General features: G+C 36.7%; 1 protein-coding gene across 6 annotated transcripts in view; it reads right to left on the reverse strand.

Moving 5' to 3' along the window:
- LOC127957132 (spectrin beta chain, non-erythrocytic 1) overlaps positions 1-16,328 on the reverse strand; it is a 75,411-nt gene that overhangs the window by 24,260 nt on the left and 34,823 nt on the right. The window lies entirely within an intron of this gene.

Genomic DNA, 16,328 nt, shown 5'->3' on the forward strand with positions numbered 1-16,328 from the left:
GCCTCAGAGCCATCTGGTCACAGATCTTCTCTCATGCACATGGTCTTCCATTAGGGTTGAGCTTGTTATTTCACAGGGAATTGGATCAAACAGTACCAAACTGAAACACCTGTACATCTACGACTGAAAACCTAATTGACTTTCACACACACACACACACACACACACACACACAAAATGCAAAAAAAAAAATAAGTAGTTAAAAAGCAAAAGGACACAGGAACTGAAAAGTGTGTCTGCAGAGGCCTGATCCTGGTCAGACACGGGTCAGATTCAAATGGGTTAATCTCACAAGATCATCCAGGTCACAAATAATTTTTTGAAAATAGTTTTGTAAATAAATATTAATTAAATAAACAGTCAATATCATATTATTTGTAATAAAATTATATTTTTGATATAAGCAGGACCAGACAGTAAAAGAAAAGCAGGCGAAAAGTGAATATAAACACCTTTGAGACCGTTCACACCCAGATGGATTGACAAATGGGTTAAGAGGAAACTGAGAGTGTAATCTATCTTTAATCTGGCCTAGTGATTCTCAACAGGCGATTTGGGAGATAAACAAGCTAGGAGTACAAAACCATGTGTGTGTGTGCCTTTGTGTATTTGCATATCTAGCTTGTGTTTCAGCATTGTTAATAATAATAATAATAATAATATACAATTCCAGAGTCACAATAGGAAGTGTGGTTAATTTTATATAGACATTAAATACATACCCCATGTTTATTAATAAAGGGTTTGAAACTTATTTCATTGTTTTGATGGGTTTCTCAAATCCAAAAAGACTACAGGGTAAATGATATTAGTTGCATTACATGAGGCTATAGTAATCTTGATCTACAGTCAAAAGAATTTAGAATAGCGAAAAGGGCTTGGTCCCTTTGCTTCCACTGATATGATCACACTCTCACTCGCCTACAAATTCGTTCAGGGAAATGCTCCACACACCAGCTGAGGAAACCTGTTCTGCCTGCCACTAAGAGGAGGAACAGTTCTTTTCAAGTACACAAACACTCTTATATGCACATAATCGCAGAAAATGCTCTGCTTTAATGGTTTGGATGTAGATACCTGAACTAACTTGAGCAGGGCTGGAGTGGGGGTGACTTTGATTAGACGTCTGGACAATTTCAACCTCTGGCCAATGTGAAAACATCTATTACTCTGCAAAAATAAGCAGTTCACATTGCAGCATATTTTTGAGTTTCTTCTTGTTGGGTGTTGCTGGCTTCTCATGCGTAATAAGAAAACCACTATGTACACCTGTGAATATAGTGCACAGTACTGAATAATGATCTTTTAATTACATATGGAAATCTATTCAAATATGAATGATTTGTTTGATCAAATTTTGGAATTCCATTTCAGAATATGACTGTCAGTAGTAACTCACACACTCACACACACACACACAACATGAGGTGACCAAGGGCATTTTGCTTTAAGAGAATAAATATTTAGCCATTACCAAATAAAAGGAATTTGTGTGTTGACCAAACAGGTCCAAAACTGCAGTGAAGGGTCACAGTGTGTGTGTGTGTGTGTGTGTGTGTGTGTGTGTGTGTGTGTGTGTGTTATCAGAGTTGTGGTGCTCTGGTACATTAGCCTTGATCTGTTTAGAAATGAGGAGACCTTGAGCATTCCACACCGAGGAGGAGGAGGACATGCACACACACACGCGCACACACACACACAGAAGCAGAAGGGAGTCGGAGTCCTGCTTTACAATGCAAATTGGAAATGAGTTAAGATGGACAGTCAATATGAACAGATAATCAGTACATACCTGCTATTCAAATTGATTCACACACATGCAATGCATCTGTCTGCTTCCCCATTCCACACTAATAGACCTCATAGTTACAGAAAAGGCCAGTGTACACATATGACCTACCTTACACAATGTACAATCTCTGATTTATATTAGGAGGAGGAGGTAATGAGACGTGACCTGACAGTCCAGGGCTGTTCTCTATACATCACAACCTTCTGGGCAGTTCCTCCAAACTGTGCTGAAGGTCAGGACCATTTTACTACAACTTTTCCTAGAAGTTTGTCAGCCCACATGGTTTTGAAGAGCCTTTCAGTACAGTCACTGAGTTAAGGATCACACGTGACCAGCTCAAGGTCATTGATGATCATGATGTATTTCACTTTATGTTCCTTAAGTCTAGACAGATCTTTCATTTTTCTGAGACTTCAAGGGACAGTAGATGTTACTGTGAAATAAGTGGCAATTAAGGCCAATTAAAGGCCTTAACTTATGCCTGATATACTTGAAAAATATTTCCATATACTTGTATGTAAAACAAGCAAAATATTATTTTAAGGTGTTTTTAGTGTAAACGTTTCTTGTAAATGTCAACAGCTGATCTTCACTGTTGACTAATCCGTCAATTACAGATTAACCTGAAAACACACACACAAAGCTAAAGCTGCATCATCATGAGCTTTCAGCGGGTAAATGAAAAAGAAGTGCAAATGAGATTGTTGGCAGACAGGAAACTAGGGCCCTATGATTTCAAAATGCAGAAAACGCGGACGGAATCGCGGAGTCCAGTCATAAAAACAGAATTTACAGTATAGCGCGGAATGTCACGGAATTTGCCAATTTTTTAATTAATTAATCAAAAGTTGGTCATTGCACTTACATCAAATCGCGATATGGACAAAAATCTGTAAATATTAAGCCGGAAAAGTCTATTTAAATATGAATCTTGCATGTTCTGCATGTCTTTGTTATTAAATGGCGCAGAAGTGCGTGTGGCGCTCGCAGTGATTTCAGCTTCTGTCGTCTCACTAAATAAGTACGTAAACACATGAGGAACATCCCCAGAAGTGCTCTGAGAGACACTTCATGAGCATTTGACCGTTTGATTTGAGTAAAACTAGCGTTATCACATACACAGAACTGTATTCACGTCAACCCGTCAAAATAAAAGTCCTGTTTAGTTTAAACAAGTGTTTTGACAAGTGTTTGCCATAAATGTTCAGCAGAATGTACATCAATGTACACCGTCTACTACTACTACTAAAAATAATCAAACTTTTATTCTTTATTTTATTTTAACAACTTTGTTTAAGGTTTCAATCACACAACATTTCTTTATATTTTATTTTTAGTAGTAAATCCCCTTTGTTTACCAAGAAAATTAAGTTTGCTTAATTTTCAATAATTGAAAGATAAATTAAATGAATGTTTTATGCCTTCATTTGATAACCAGAAAAATGCAAATACACAACAGAATTTCTGAGGTGGGAAAACATTTCATAAGGCTATTTTAAGAAACATTTGAATAAATATAAGTTGTTTTTATGCATTTAAATAATTAGACATGCTAAAACACAGAATTAGGTAACAATAAAACCTATGGTGAATAAAAAATTAAACATTTCATAGGTCCATAAATACATAATTTTTGTAAAACTTTTAATAAATTAATGTGAAAATGTATTAAGTTTTATGATTTTAATGAACTAGACATGCTTTTTGATTAATACAACTTATTTTAACCATGAAAAAAGGAGTGGAGAAAAATTTATATGAAAAAAAAAATGGAATCCAGAAAAATTAAAACACAATTTTGGAAAAAATAAAACGGATTTCACAGGGCCCTAGGAAACCAATCAGCAGACTCACTCCACACAAGGTTTGCATTCATCCATCAAGCCTTCAGAAAAACAAACACACAGTCTAGAAAGAGGCGCTTCCAAAACACACACAGAAAGCTTAAAATAACCTTGATGTTAAGGATGTGTATGGGTGGGACCGATAAATCGATGTGGCTATTTATCATGATATTTCTGGCCGCGATAACATTATTGATATATTTTTAAACATACAAAAGATCTAAATTCACAGTGTGGCTGTTTACCACTGTGGTTTTCCAGAGCGGGAGTACCTACAGACTTCTTATGGTGGCACTTCCCAGATTGCAGATGGTCAGATCAACAGAAATTGAAATTCACAGCGAAGAAGAAATATGGGCATAATGGTAAAACAAAAACAAATCAGAGATGCACCGGCGTCTTATGTTTATGGAGAACTAAATAACTGCCCCAGAACAGCTATCAGCATGGAATGTAGGCAATCAATCACATTATCATTGCAGAGCGCATATTGAGTCCATGAGTAGCCTAACCTCTCCGCTCGGATTGCAGGTGGATTTCCCTCATTATGGCTGAGAGAAAGTGGTGCCGGCACATCCAGTTTTATGTCAACAAAACTGGATGCTCTCTCTCTCTTTAGATAATACAAGTGCGCATTATGCAGTGTGGACAGTGGTACCGACCGGCAGAAACATAAATCTGTACCTATGGCATGGCCGATGAAACAAAACCTTGTCAGAGCTGAAATAAAGAACTTGAGAGCGCAAAAGACACAATGTGGACAGCTGTCTTGTGTAGAGAGGAAAGGTTAAAAAAATAAAAAATAAATAAAAAAAAACCCGGTAATTTTTGATATATACCAGATATATATATATATATATATATATATATATATATAAATAGGCACATTTGATTTACAGACCTATTTGTGCTGTTTTCTATCAGTTTGCTATAAAAAAAAATTGCATTTGTGAAAAGGTTGCACTTAATACCCTGCAAATCCCACCTCTAGTGTATAAATGTAAATTAAATTTATGCATTTAGCAGGTGCTTTCATCCAAAGCATGATATAAGACATTTGTGTGTATTGTCAGTACACACTTATCACCACCACCACCACGTCTCGACACGTAGCATATTGAGGTGTCTGTTTCTGATCTGAACCACATTAAACAGCTTTTAACCAGATCACAGCACATATACACACACACTTAAACCATCACTTCTGTACAGACAAACAGCTCTGTCCTCATTACTCCACTTATATCACTGGTGCTGATGTCAATCTCAGAGAAACCTTTCTGACATAAAAATGTCACATGGGTCTGTACTTAGATTTTATCACGAACAAACACAATGAGCTAATGTTCATTAACTTTCATGGAAATATTTCCAGTATAGAGAAAGAGTTACCATAGAAACATAAAGGTCCCTTCAATATGGAAACAAGAAGTCTGTGGACATTAACAGCATCCTCTGAAGGCCTTTTGAAGGTCTAGCTAGTTATAAATTATGTACACAAGAGAGAGAGAGAGATTAATAACTGCTGGTGCTCAAACATGATCTCAATATTGAGACACAGCTCAAACATTGAGGAAACACTGGCATAACGCTAGGAAAATTATGAGAAAACATTAAGTGAATCATTTAACACAGTAAGCATACAAGTTGAAAGAAGGACAAATTAATTTCTTACTGCACGCACACACAACATTTAAAATACAGAACTTCCAGTTAAATAATCTACATTCATATAACACACACACACACACACACACACACACACACACACACGTTGGCAAAATACATTTGCTCTCCTCACTTTCATACTTTGGTTTTGTTTCCAAAGCATCATCACAGAATGGCACTTTCATGCCATTTTCGTGCCCGAATTTCAGAAACCTGTTATTGCACATAAAAAGAGAAAGGAGAGATGACTGAGGATGATTTTGAATGTACACATATACACACATATTTGCATATCCTCAGCACCACTGACAAACATCTTATCTTGAAAATGTGTGAAAACTGGTAAACATTCTACATGAGATCGCGAATATAGAAAGTAAAAAGTAATACTTAAAAGCGACATTCAAAAGCAGTTTCAATGACAGGCATAATAGTGGCTCCCTGTTGCCCGCAATTAATATATAGTATATACCAAATGATATAACTTCAAGATAAATTATTAAAACATGTATTTTCCTCCCATCTCGTATTTATTACTAGGGTTTGGAATCATTAAAAAATTTGCAGTTCCACCTAACGGTTACAGTTCCATTAAAATTATTAAACAACTATTAAAAAAAATGCACAATACTCAACTACTCAATACTGTTCATTACTTACTGTCAACTTGATTTAAAGGTTGGCAATGTCAAAATTCAACATATATAACAGTATACAAATTGTCAGGTTCTATTTAAATGAACTATTATTATGTTTTATTTACCGTTTTACCTTCATTAAATGTAGTGTTGCTGGAAGGTAGTAAGTAATGCTGAGTAATGTTGAGTCCATCAATCAGCATGTGCTTCAAAGTTGATGTTTTTTACACTATCAATTACATTTTGCATTTCAAGCAGGAATAAGCTGGTTGACCAAATAGTCCCTTGAGGACTGAGACACTTGTTCATTTCCCTAAATGAATGAAATATAAACTGTTATACTTATAACCATGTGCACATTTTTAAACATTTAAAATGCACGAAAATAAAAAAATATCACTTTGTTTATCATTCTTGAAGTTACCTGTACACTAAAAAAATCTATCCCTCTTACTTACATAACAAGAGCATTCTATTTTTTCTATTTATTTTTTGTGGTACACGTTTACAATCAGTATGTATATTAATGACAATATGGGACAAATATAATGTGATTTAGTGGCAGCAGGTGCTGCGCGCTGCTGGTGCATGTGCAGTCAGACAATACAACTTTCACAGTTATCAAAGGCACGACTGCGCATACAGTCGTGGGAAACGTGTTCGACAGTTAAATACACAATGCGGCGCGGCGAGTCTGTGGAGTGCACATCATTGTAAACAATGTGCTCAGTAACTAAAGAGGTTGGACGGTGTTTCTGTTATTCGGTTTGTGACATCCTTTACAGCAAAACATGTAAAATCATCAGAACATTGGCGAAAGGCTGCTCACAGAGCTTGGTCACGTGTCGCACCAGAACCGTTTTCGGAACCAAAACTTAGAAATTACTCCGTTTGGTTCTCCATAAAAAATAAAAAAAAAAGAATCGGTTCCCAACCTATTTATTACATTTAGTAGTACACGTCATTTTCTTCCTAAACACGGTATTGGAATGCGGCGGATTGCACGGGGAATGTGGGAGAAATCACAATATCGGCTCAACATCGTGATGTCTATCAGCCATTGACGATGGATGATGGCATCCTTCGGCACTACACTGTTCACACTGTATGCTTGTTTTTTCATGCACCCAGTGTGTTATGTTATTATTTTATCTCACCACATTCATGATGGGTGATATGGTCATTTTTTAAATCGTCATATCGTCAGCCTGTGAGATCGACGATACACAATATTATTGTGCATGGGTGGAGTAAGAGAGAGAGGCTCTTTGTTCTGGTCATAGCATAACTATTTGATATTTTAAACCGCGCAGGTAAGTTCATATATTTGGAGTAAAGTTGAATTGAACTGATGCATCAGTCATACAGCGCTCCGGACCGCGCACCTCATGACGAGACCGACGCACCACCACAGAAACAAGAATGAGATCCATTCTAACATAACTGTGGCATTAAACTCAGTTTAATCATATTTTGCGCGCAGTGTGTGTGTGCGTGTATGTATGTGTGTGTGAGAAATGCGGTGCTAATTTGAAATAGCTGGGCATTTTGATAGTCGAATTATAATAGGCCGCGTAATAAAAATAATTGTAGTTATCATAATTATAATTTAATACATGAATAGGAGAATGAGCCTAATATCGTCTTGACTATCAACAGAGAGATCTGCTTACGTCGATATCTCTGACTATAGTCCATACACGATTCTATCATCTATCGGCACAACCCTAATTCAAATCAGCCTGCCAACTCACAACTTAAAATATCACTTCTGCTATTGTTTCATGTTGCAGGAAACAGTGGAAGACACTAAAGTCAGAAAAAACATTTCTGTAATGACAACTCTCGGAAGAAATGACATTGGAATGTACATGACAATGTTAAGATGTATTCACACTTGTTTGTTTGGTTCGACTGAATCAAACTAAAGGTTTTTTTTTTACCCCCTTGGTGAGGATTTGGGCAGGTATGAACACAGTAATAGCATTCCGGTGTGGACCAAACAACCGTACCGAGACCCAGCTGATGAGGTTGTCTCGGTCCAGGTTCCAAACAAGCTCTGGTACAGTTGAATGAATGAACCAATGAATGGATGACCTTAAGCACACGTGTGGTTTTGTTTATGGTTTCTGGTTCACTTGCAAAAAGGGCAGTGTGAAAGCGAACCACACGCATAAAAAAATAAATAAATACACATTGTATTTGACCCAGACCAAAGAGAGAGAACTAGCAGAATTTCCTGGTGTGAATACACCCTTAATGTGTTTGGTCTTGGCGGAACAGATCTGTTATGCTGTTGCAGCAGAGCAAATACCAAGACTTGCTACTGCCAATACGTCCACAACATGCTGCTGTGAGCATGTAAGAAATACTGTTGCTGCACATATATATATGGAATAACCCCCATTAGCATACATGAATCATCCCTTAACAGATCTATACAGGTGGAGCTTGGGAAGGTGGAGGGTTTCTGAAGCATGCTGCAACTGCTTTAAGCAAGCAGTTCATATATTTGAATGTTGAGTAGCGAGCTCATTGGCTACTGTTACAAGAGAGAACAAATCAGCTGTGCCATGTGATGATGTCATTATGTCAAACTGAGTTAGACCTACCAGACCGAGGTATCTAGAGTTTGCCAGAATTTGTACATATTTTGTGATTGTGTAAGACTCAACATGACAGGTAGTTTCACTACAACAGACAAATACATGCATCAACTCTCTCTGGCCTAAAGCACAAACTGCAATAGTGTTGTCACGATACCAAAATTATCGTTTCGATACCAATACCTAATCAAGAATTGCGATTTCGATACTTTTTCTGAAAGGGGAAAATACACTCAAATATCATTGCTATGCTTTATTTTAAAACAGGGACAACATTCTAAACATATAACACACCAATAAATGAACATATGAACAGCATATATGTTAAACATTTGAACAAAATATGAAATATCAAAATATTAAAAATAAATTAGAGCAATGACATTCAAGGTAAAGAAAGAATAAATTTAGCAGCATTATCTCAGTTATCATAAAAACAAGAGTTATGAATTTATCTTGATTCTGAACTTTGAATAAAAATATGAACAGCGAGTATATTAAACAATGTTTCTGAACTCAGAAGATTAAATTTTAAAAGATAAATAATATCAATTTAAGCAATGGCATTCAAGTAAAAAAAAAAAAAGCAAATAAAATTGAGCAGCAATATCTCAGATATTGTAACTTATTCTATCAGTTGTGCAACCTTTTCTTTCAGAGGAGAAAGCTCAGCCAGTGAGCTTTAGTGAGCATCATCTTTTTCTGCCAGTTGTGGACCACAGTATCACTTACCCTAGTGATGCGCGGGTCCGGTTTTTTCCAACATGCGGGTCCCGCTTTTATTAAATTTTTTGGCCTGCGTGAATCGTTCTCATTCAGGTAACCCACTGACTTATTTCTCGTTCACTAAAGTTCCTCCCTCCACAGCAGCCCGCGAGCGGAGAAGCACGAGCGCGGCGCTATTAGCAGCACATGCGCAGCTTGTGAACACTGAACAGATCTGTGAACTGTTTCATCCTGTCAAAGAGTTACTCAAGATGTGACGGAGCATGTGATTTGTTGATTGTAGTGAACGAATCTGCCCTTCACTGAATGAGATTGAGAGATCTTCTCATTCGTGAATGAGTTTAATGAACTAATACATCTCGTTTATGAATGAAATGAATGAGTATACAGTGAGCCAAGCATGTAAATCTCGATCAGCAATCAGCAGATACAAAGCACAGTTATAGGTGCTGTGCAGATACGCTCGTTTTCATATTTAGCGTATAGAACATAACTCCACGTTTAATCCCCGCATTAATGTGAATATTATATATGAACTGTCTGACCAAACAATTAAAATGTTTATTATGCAAGAAAACCATGTGCTTTGTTCATCTGAACAACTTATTTAAACTATTTAATGTGATTATGCACACATTTTAGTAAAGCCAAATCAGTTTAGTAAAGCCACTAATGCAGCCATCTCGCTGTAGCGCTGCTGCTTGTGTGAGGAGAAAAAAAACAGACGTCCATAGGGAGGCACTGGAAGCGTGTGTTGCACACACCAACATAAAATACTTATCTTACAAATCTGGAACGCAGTCATTCATTTTAGTATCGATACTAAAAAATTTAGGAATCGTGACATTTTTAATTTCCGATATTTTTGAAGTATCGGTGCACCGTGCAACACTAAACTGCAATACACTGAAATACAGGGAATTTGCACAGAAACCTAACAGTTTAGGTCTTTAGGACATGCTTCTGTAGGGGAAGATTTCTGTCTTGGGGGGCAGCTGAGAAAATGTACTATAAATTCCATATATTCGTGTGAATCTATAACTGTGTGTGCAAATTACACAGTAGGTTGGTCGTGTTGTGACAGAGTTGCTTTCTCAAGGTGATGTTCAGGAAACACCGAGCCTGAGACACCGCAATAGAAAGGGACAGCATCGCCAACGTCTGTTGACATGGAGCTCAAAACTTCACAAAAAAACTCTGATACGGAGTTAGTGTCAAATGTAAACAGGGGACAAGATAACTGCTCTAATCCTCTTCTTGCATTCTTTCTTTTTCATCATCATACAGAAATGTCTTGATATTTTCTTGCTGCTCCACACTTGTGATACTTCGGTCTTGTGATCCAAATCTTGTGCTAACCGACATTTGTCATTTAAGCGTGTCTGTGTTCTAGGGATACAAGGTGAGTAAATAACTACTTTAAGCAGCTCAGGTATGTCTGAAAGCTGATGCATGTCTGAATTTTTTCTGCATTTGCTAGTGCAATGTTTACAGCACACTAACAGGGGTATTAAACTGTGTACACAACATATTTATCTGCAAACACATACATACACATATGCACGTCTATACCCCCTTTACTAGGTAATAGTCATGTTTTGCGAAAACAATACCAGAGATCTTGCAAGATCACGGTGCAAATAATGACTGGAATGCCTTAGCTCTGATGTCCTAAAGATAAACTCTCGAATATCTTAATGTTTTCATTCTGAGACGTCATCTCACATTGTATGTGCGCTGGATGCAACCAGCATTTCACTGTAATATTTTACAGCCATCTACACAAAGTCAAAGCTAAATGTCAACTTGCAGTGTTTACTAATGCTATCCTATGATACACACCTGTAATATGGATGCATGTGCTAGCCGACTTCTGTTTGTTTTACACCTGATTTTCCAGCTTGAGGCTAAAATTACTTAGCCTAAACATTAATGAAGAGAGAAAAAAAAAAAAAACTGAAATTAATTGGTATAAAATTAGTCCATGGGGCACATATATATGTAATATAATATATCATAGTTTGGGGTCGGTAAGATTGTTTTTGTTTTTGAAAGAAGTCTTATAAGATCACCAAGGCAGCAATTATTTGATTAAATAAAATACAGTTAAAAAAAAAAAAGTTTTCTATTTTAAATGTTTTTTTTTTTTTCATTATTGCTCTGATGGCAAATCAGAATTTTCAGCTTCTGTACCACTTGTTTTTTCATGTTTTACAAATAAGAATAATAATTAATGCAACAATTTAAAAGCTTTCGCTGTCACTTTTAATCAAGTTAATGCACCCTTTCTAAATACAATATTACTTTCTTTCAAAGAAATATAGAGAACATGAGACCATATCTTGTATTTGGAACCAATGAGAAAAGAAGAGATAAAAACGACAGACAATGAGAATTCAAGTGGAACAACACACTGAACTGTGCAATAACAGATGTTTAAACTCACATAACTCGCTGAAAGTTAACAACCAAAACATGTTACACAGACACACACATCTGGTAGCAGTGGTGTAATTGCTGCTGTATAGCTGCTGTTTGGGCGGGCCACGGAGAGCCGTATATTTTACTCTTTCATCTCTCTCTCCTGTCATTATTGTTAACCCCTACATCTTCCGGTCCTTTTTGCTCACGTTTCTGCCACATTTACATCTCTGATCACTAATGACTATAGCAGTGACCTTCGTTGTTGTCACAGTAATGACCTAGGAGTAGAGAAGGGTTGCCCCCTCCTTGTCAATGAAGAAATGTGGGTAACTGAGTCCCGTGACAGTTTGAAAGCCCATTCCTAAACTAAAAAAAGTTACAGAAACATTTAACCTGAGCATGAGTTAAAAAATATTGTCATATGTGATATCGGCAAAAATCCAATATCGTGCATCTGTAGTTGGCCTGTTTCTCAAAGATATATGACATCAGAAGACTTGAAATGCAGCGTGTCACACAGACCCATTTTACTTGTGCTTTGTTTGTTTATTACTAAAGCATAACGCCCCTTGGACATCATTAGCTGTTATATATGGAAGAGAAGCTCAGAGGTTCAGCATCTTCTGTGTTATAAACCATGACACTTATTTACTTGGCAGTCTGTGGGACAGTCTCAAACCTCCAGGTTTTCATCCAAAATATCTATAAAGACGAACAGAACCTTTACGGGTTTGGAACGACATGGGGGTAAGTGATTAATGACAAAATTTTCATTTTGGGGTGGCATAACCCTTTAAGTAAATGATGAATCAATTGTCATTTAAACCCCAGAGGTGTGTTCTGTTATCACCTTACGGGCATGTGCAGTAATGTGACAAACATCCTACTGCAGTGACTACTTCCTTGAGAAATTAAGTTTCTGGTCATGGTTTATGTGTGCAGAAACTCACTTCAGGTTAGTTGAAATGGAAAAATCACCAAACAAGCCCAAAATTCCAAAAAGTTTCATTTTATTGACAAACATTTATTTTAACTGAACTTTTAAAACATTGCCAAAATGACTATGTATTATTGGACTAAAATATTTTAAACCGCATATAAAAAATTTAAGCAGTACTAAAACCAGAACAAAAAACACAACTGTCGTTACAGAGAAGAGAACCTAATACTTATTACACACACACACATTGAACGACAGATAAAGAATGAAGACACACACCTATAATGGCTATAGCTAGGAGGGATTTTCCACACGTGAAGGCATCTTAAATAGGAACTAGAGGTCGACCGATATATCGCTCGGCCGATATATCGGGCCGATATTTGATATCCGTGTTTTGTAGCGTCGATTTAAAGTCAGGCACGTCGGCGGGCAGCCCCGTGTTATTGGCGCGGTGGAAAGTGCTGCTGCTGCCACTGCATGTGCAGCACCCCAAGACAAAACTTTTGGAAGATTCAACAACTGCCCTGGGAGATAAATGTAGTCAGAGAATTTCACCCTGTAAATGGGGTGGAGAAGTTGTCAGCTCTTACAAACACTGCAGCGTGATTGAAGGCTCCGTTACTCCGCCCCGCTCACAGACAGCACCTTGCTCGGAGAGACCGCTGTCCTGGAGCTGCCCAGAACGGTGAATGACATTTGTTCGGAAGCATGATTTGATGCAGACAATAACCATTTTTCCATCCAACTCATTTTAATTTAGGGATGTCAATATTCGATAATTTCCATGATCGATCGTCTTTTAAATTAACGATCAATTAATATGCTGCAAAATGCGTCTGCAGCGGTATTATTATTATGTGCAAAAGCCACTTGGAAAAAAAGCTTTCTCATCCGAATTAAAGGGGTTTTAGTCTGAATAAAATGCTAGTAGCATGACTGTAAAATGAATAGATGTGATTATGATGATCATTTGATAAAATCAAGAGAGCGCGCCATACATTGGAGATAATTTATCTTTGTTGACTGTTTCCCGTCAAGGAGGCCGCTGAATGCTCTTCTTTAAATGGTTTTGTGGTGCTCGTTGTTGTATTTTAAAACTGCAATGTTTTCAAATGACACTATAGTAGTGGTGCAACGGATCATCATTGATCCGTGAACCGTTCAGATCAATATCTTCGGTTCGGCACAAACGTGACCCACGGATTGATTTATAAAAATAAAAAAAAGTTGCGCATGTTCAGTCCACACTCATGCCGAGCGGAGGAACGGAGGAGCTTGAACGCGCATTTTGGCTTCCCTGTCAGATTTAATGATGAAAGAAAGAGTTTAGAGTGAAAAGATTGTGCCAGATCTTTATGAACAGGAGAAGAAAAAAAGTTGTGGATAAACTATCCCGAGCATCCTCTGTTGCGCTCACGACTGACGGGTGGACGCCCAGGGGGACGGAGAGCTCTGTGACGAAAACTGCTCACTTCATCAAAGCAGACTGGAAGATAAGAAGTCCGGCTATTATTTTAGAAAGAAGATATTATGCCATGTGCACTTTAAGTTGATTTCATGTATTTTAATTTAATAATTTAATGTTAATAAAAAAAAGACAAAACGTATGTTTATCTTGGCCTTTTTTTTTTTTGCTGATCCGAAAAATTATCCAATCCATACGAGGACGAGTGAGCGCGGGTTTGAGTAGATTATTTGGAGGTTATTGCTCAGGTCTCGTTCTGCGCATATCCAAATGTTTCCACATTCACAATGTATCTGAATGTTAAACTAGAATTTTTTTTTTTTATCTTTTTTTAACTAGACGGAAAATATCCTCTTCACATGAGCAAAAACGTCCTTGGCATAACAGCAGAGTGGACTGGTATACTACGGTCTAAACTGACCACCTTAACCTTTTATATGTTTGGTTGACTGTACTTTATTTTAATAATGAACAGACTGCGAAGTAATTTTGAAATTGTTCATTGTAGATGGTCTTTGTCATTTATACCAAACACAAATGTTGCTGGTTGCTAGTGTGTTTGCAGCACTACTATTATTTATGTTTTATATATTTCTTTTTTATATTTGTCAGTTTAATTGATTTTATTTTTTTATTGTTTTATTTCTAAAAAATTTATTTATTTAAATGTATATTTGTGTTTACATTTATGTTCCAACAAGCTTGAAAAATTCTACTTGATAAATGCTCTAAAACTTTTATGTAAATGATGGACATATATATAATTTAATACTTGGTCAGTTTATTAATTTGATAAATATTTTATTTTAATACCGTGCAGTGCACAAAATTAAGATTCGAGAGATGGTTCAAGTCAGTGCTCAATAAATAATAAGTTTAGAAATGTTGTGCATCCACTTATTATTAGTGGGACATCTTAGCATGCAAATTAAGGGGAAAACTTCAAGATATCGGCCCTAAAAATCGGCAGCACATATCGGCCATCGGCTGACCCTGACCTCTAAACATCGGCATCGGCAATAGAAAAACCAATATCGGTCAATCTCTAATAGGAACCTTGTTTCCCCCTAACATCAGCCTTTCTGCAAGGCTTTTATGCAGCAATGTTAATAAGACGTTATCCAACTGTTAACTTACACATTCTTAAAGGAACTCAGCTTATGCAGGCCCACAAAGAGGAAAAAAAACTTGCACAGCCCCATTCTTACATACGCTCACATACACAGAGGGGTGAAAATGACATGTTCAGAGTTATTTCTGATGTCTGGAGAATGCAAGTGACACTGGAGGACAGAGAACAGAACAGTGTTAACAGGACATGGACTCGGAACAAGATGTCCACAGACACTCAAAATTATATTTTTACCCAAATTTGACTACATCAGTACACATCCTCGACTCAACACTTCATACTATCATTGGCAGACATTATGGAGACCTACTGCTTTTTTTCCTTTTGAAAAACTGAAAGACACTTAGACATCTTTAATTTTCACCCTTCACCATCTTACCAATGGGATTGGTTTTCCAAAAGACATAAAAAAAATGTCAGCAACTTAAAATTTTCTTTCTACATGGAATACAATACCATGCAGTAACTTATTTCGAGCAGAAAGCTAACATAAAGGAGCATGAGGCACAATGAAAATGCACAGTATTAAGCAATGGTATTTTAACTGCTGCTGAATACTTCAGAACATTTACACTTAAACAATGGTCAAAATGAGAACTATTTAGGGCCCACATTACAGACATTCCTAAAAAATCTAAATACTGTCATCATTTACTCACTACCATGTTGTTTGAGAACTGTTTGACTTTCTTACTTCTCTGAAACATGAAAGAATACAGTTGAGAAATGCCGTTGTGTTTTTTGGCCCTTACAATTGAAATCAATGGTGCCAAAACAGTTTGGTTATCAGCATTCTTATCTTTTTTAAATCTTCTTTTTGAGTTTCACAGAAGGAACTCTTAAAGGTTTGGAACAACATGAGGATGAGTAAACTATGACGGCATTAAACATTTTTGGGTGAACTCTCCATTTAAGATTTTTGATTGTGTTGAGTTTGTATAATAGATCAGTTGTTTGGAGAAGACACATTTGGCCTGTTAAGCAATTATACTCATTCACAGTGTGAGATGATTGTGTGCTTGTGTTGTTTTCAGATGGATTCTGATAATGTAAATGAACCATAAAGTTAAGCACAATACAAATCCTAAAT

The sequence above is a fragment of the Carassius gibelio genome, chromosome B5 (genome assembly GCF_023724105.1).
Source record: "Carassius gibelio isolate Cgi1373 ecotype wild population from Czech Republic chromosome B5, carGib1.2-hapl.c, whole genome shotgun sequence".
Taxonomy (NCBI): domain Eukaryota; kingdom Metazoa; phylum Chordata; class Actinopteri; order Cypriniformes; family Cyprinidae; genus Carassius; species Carassius gibelio.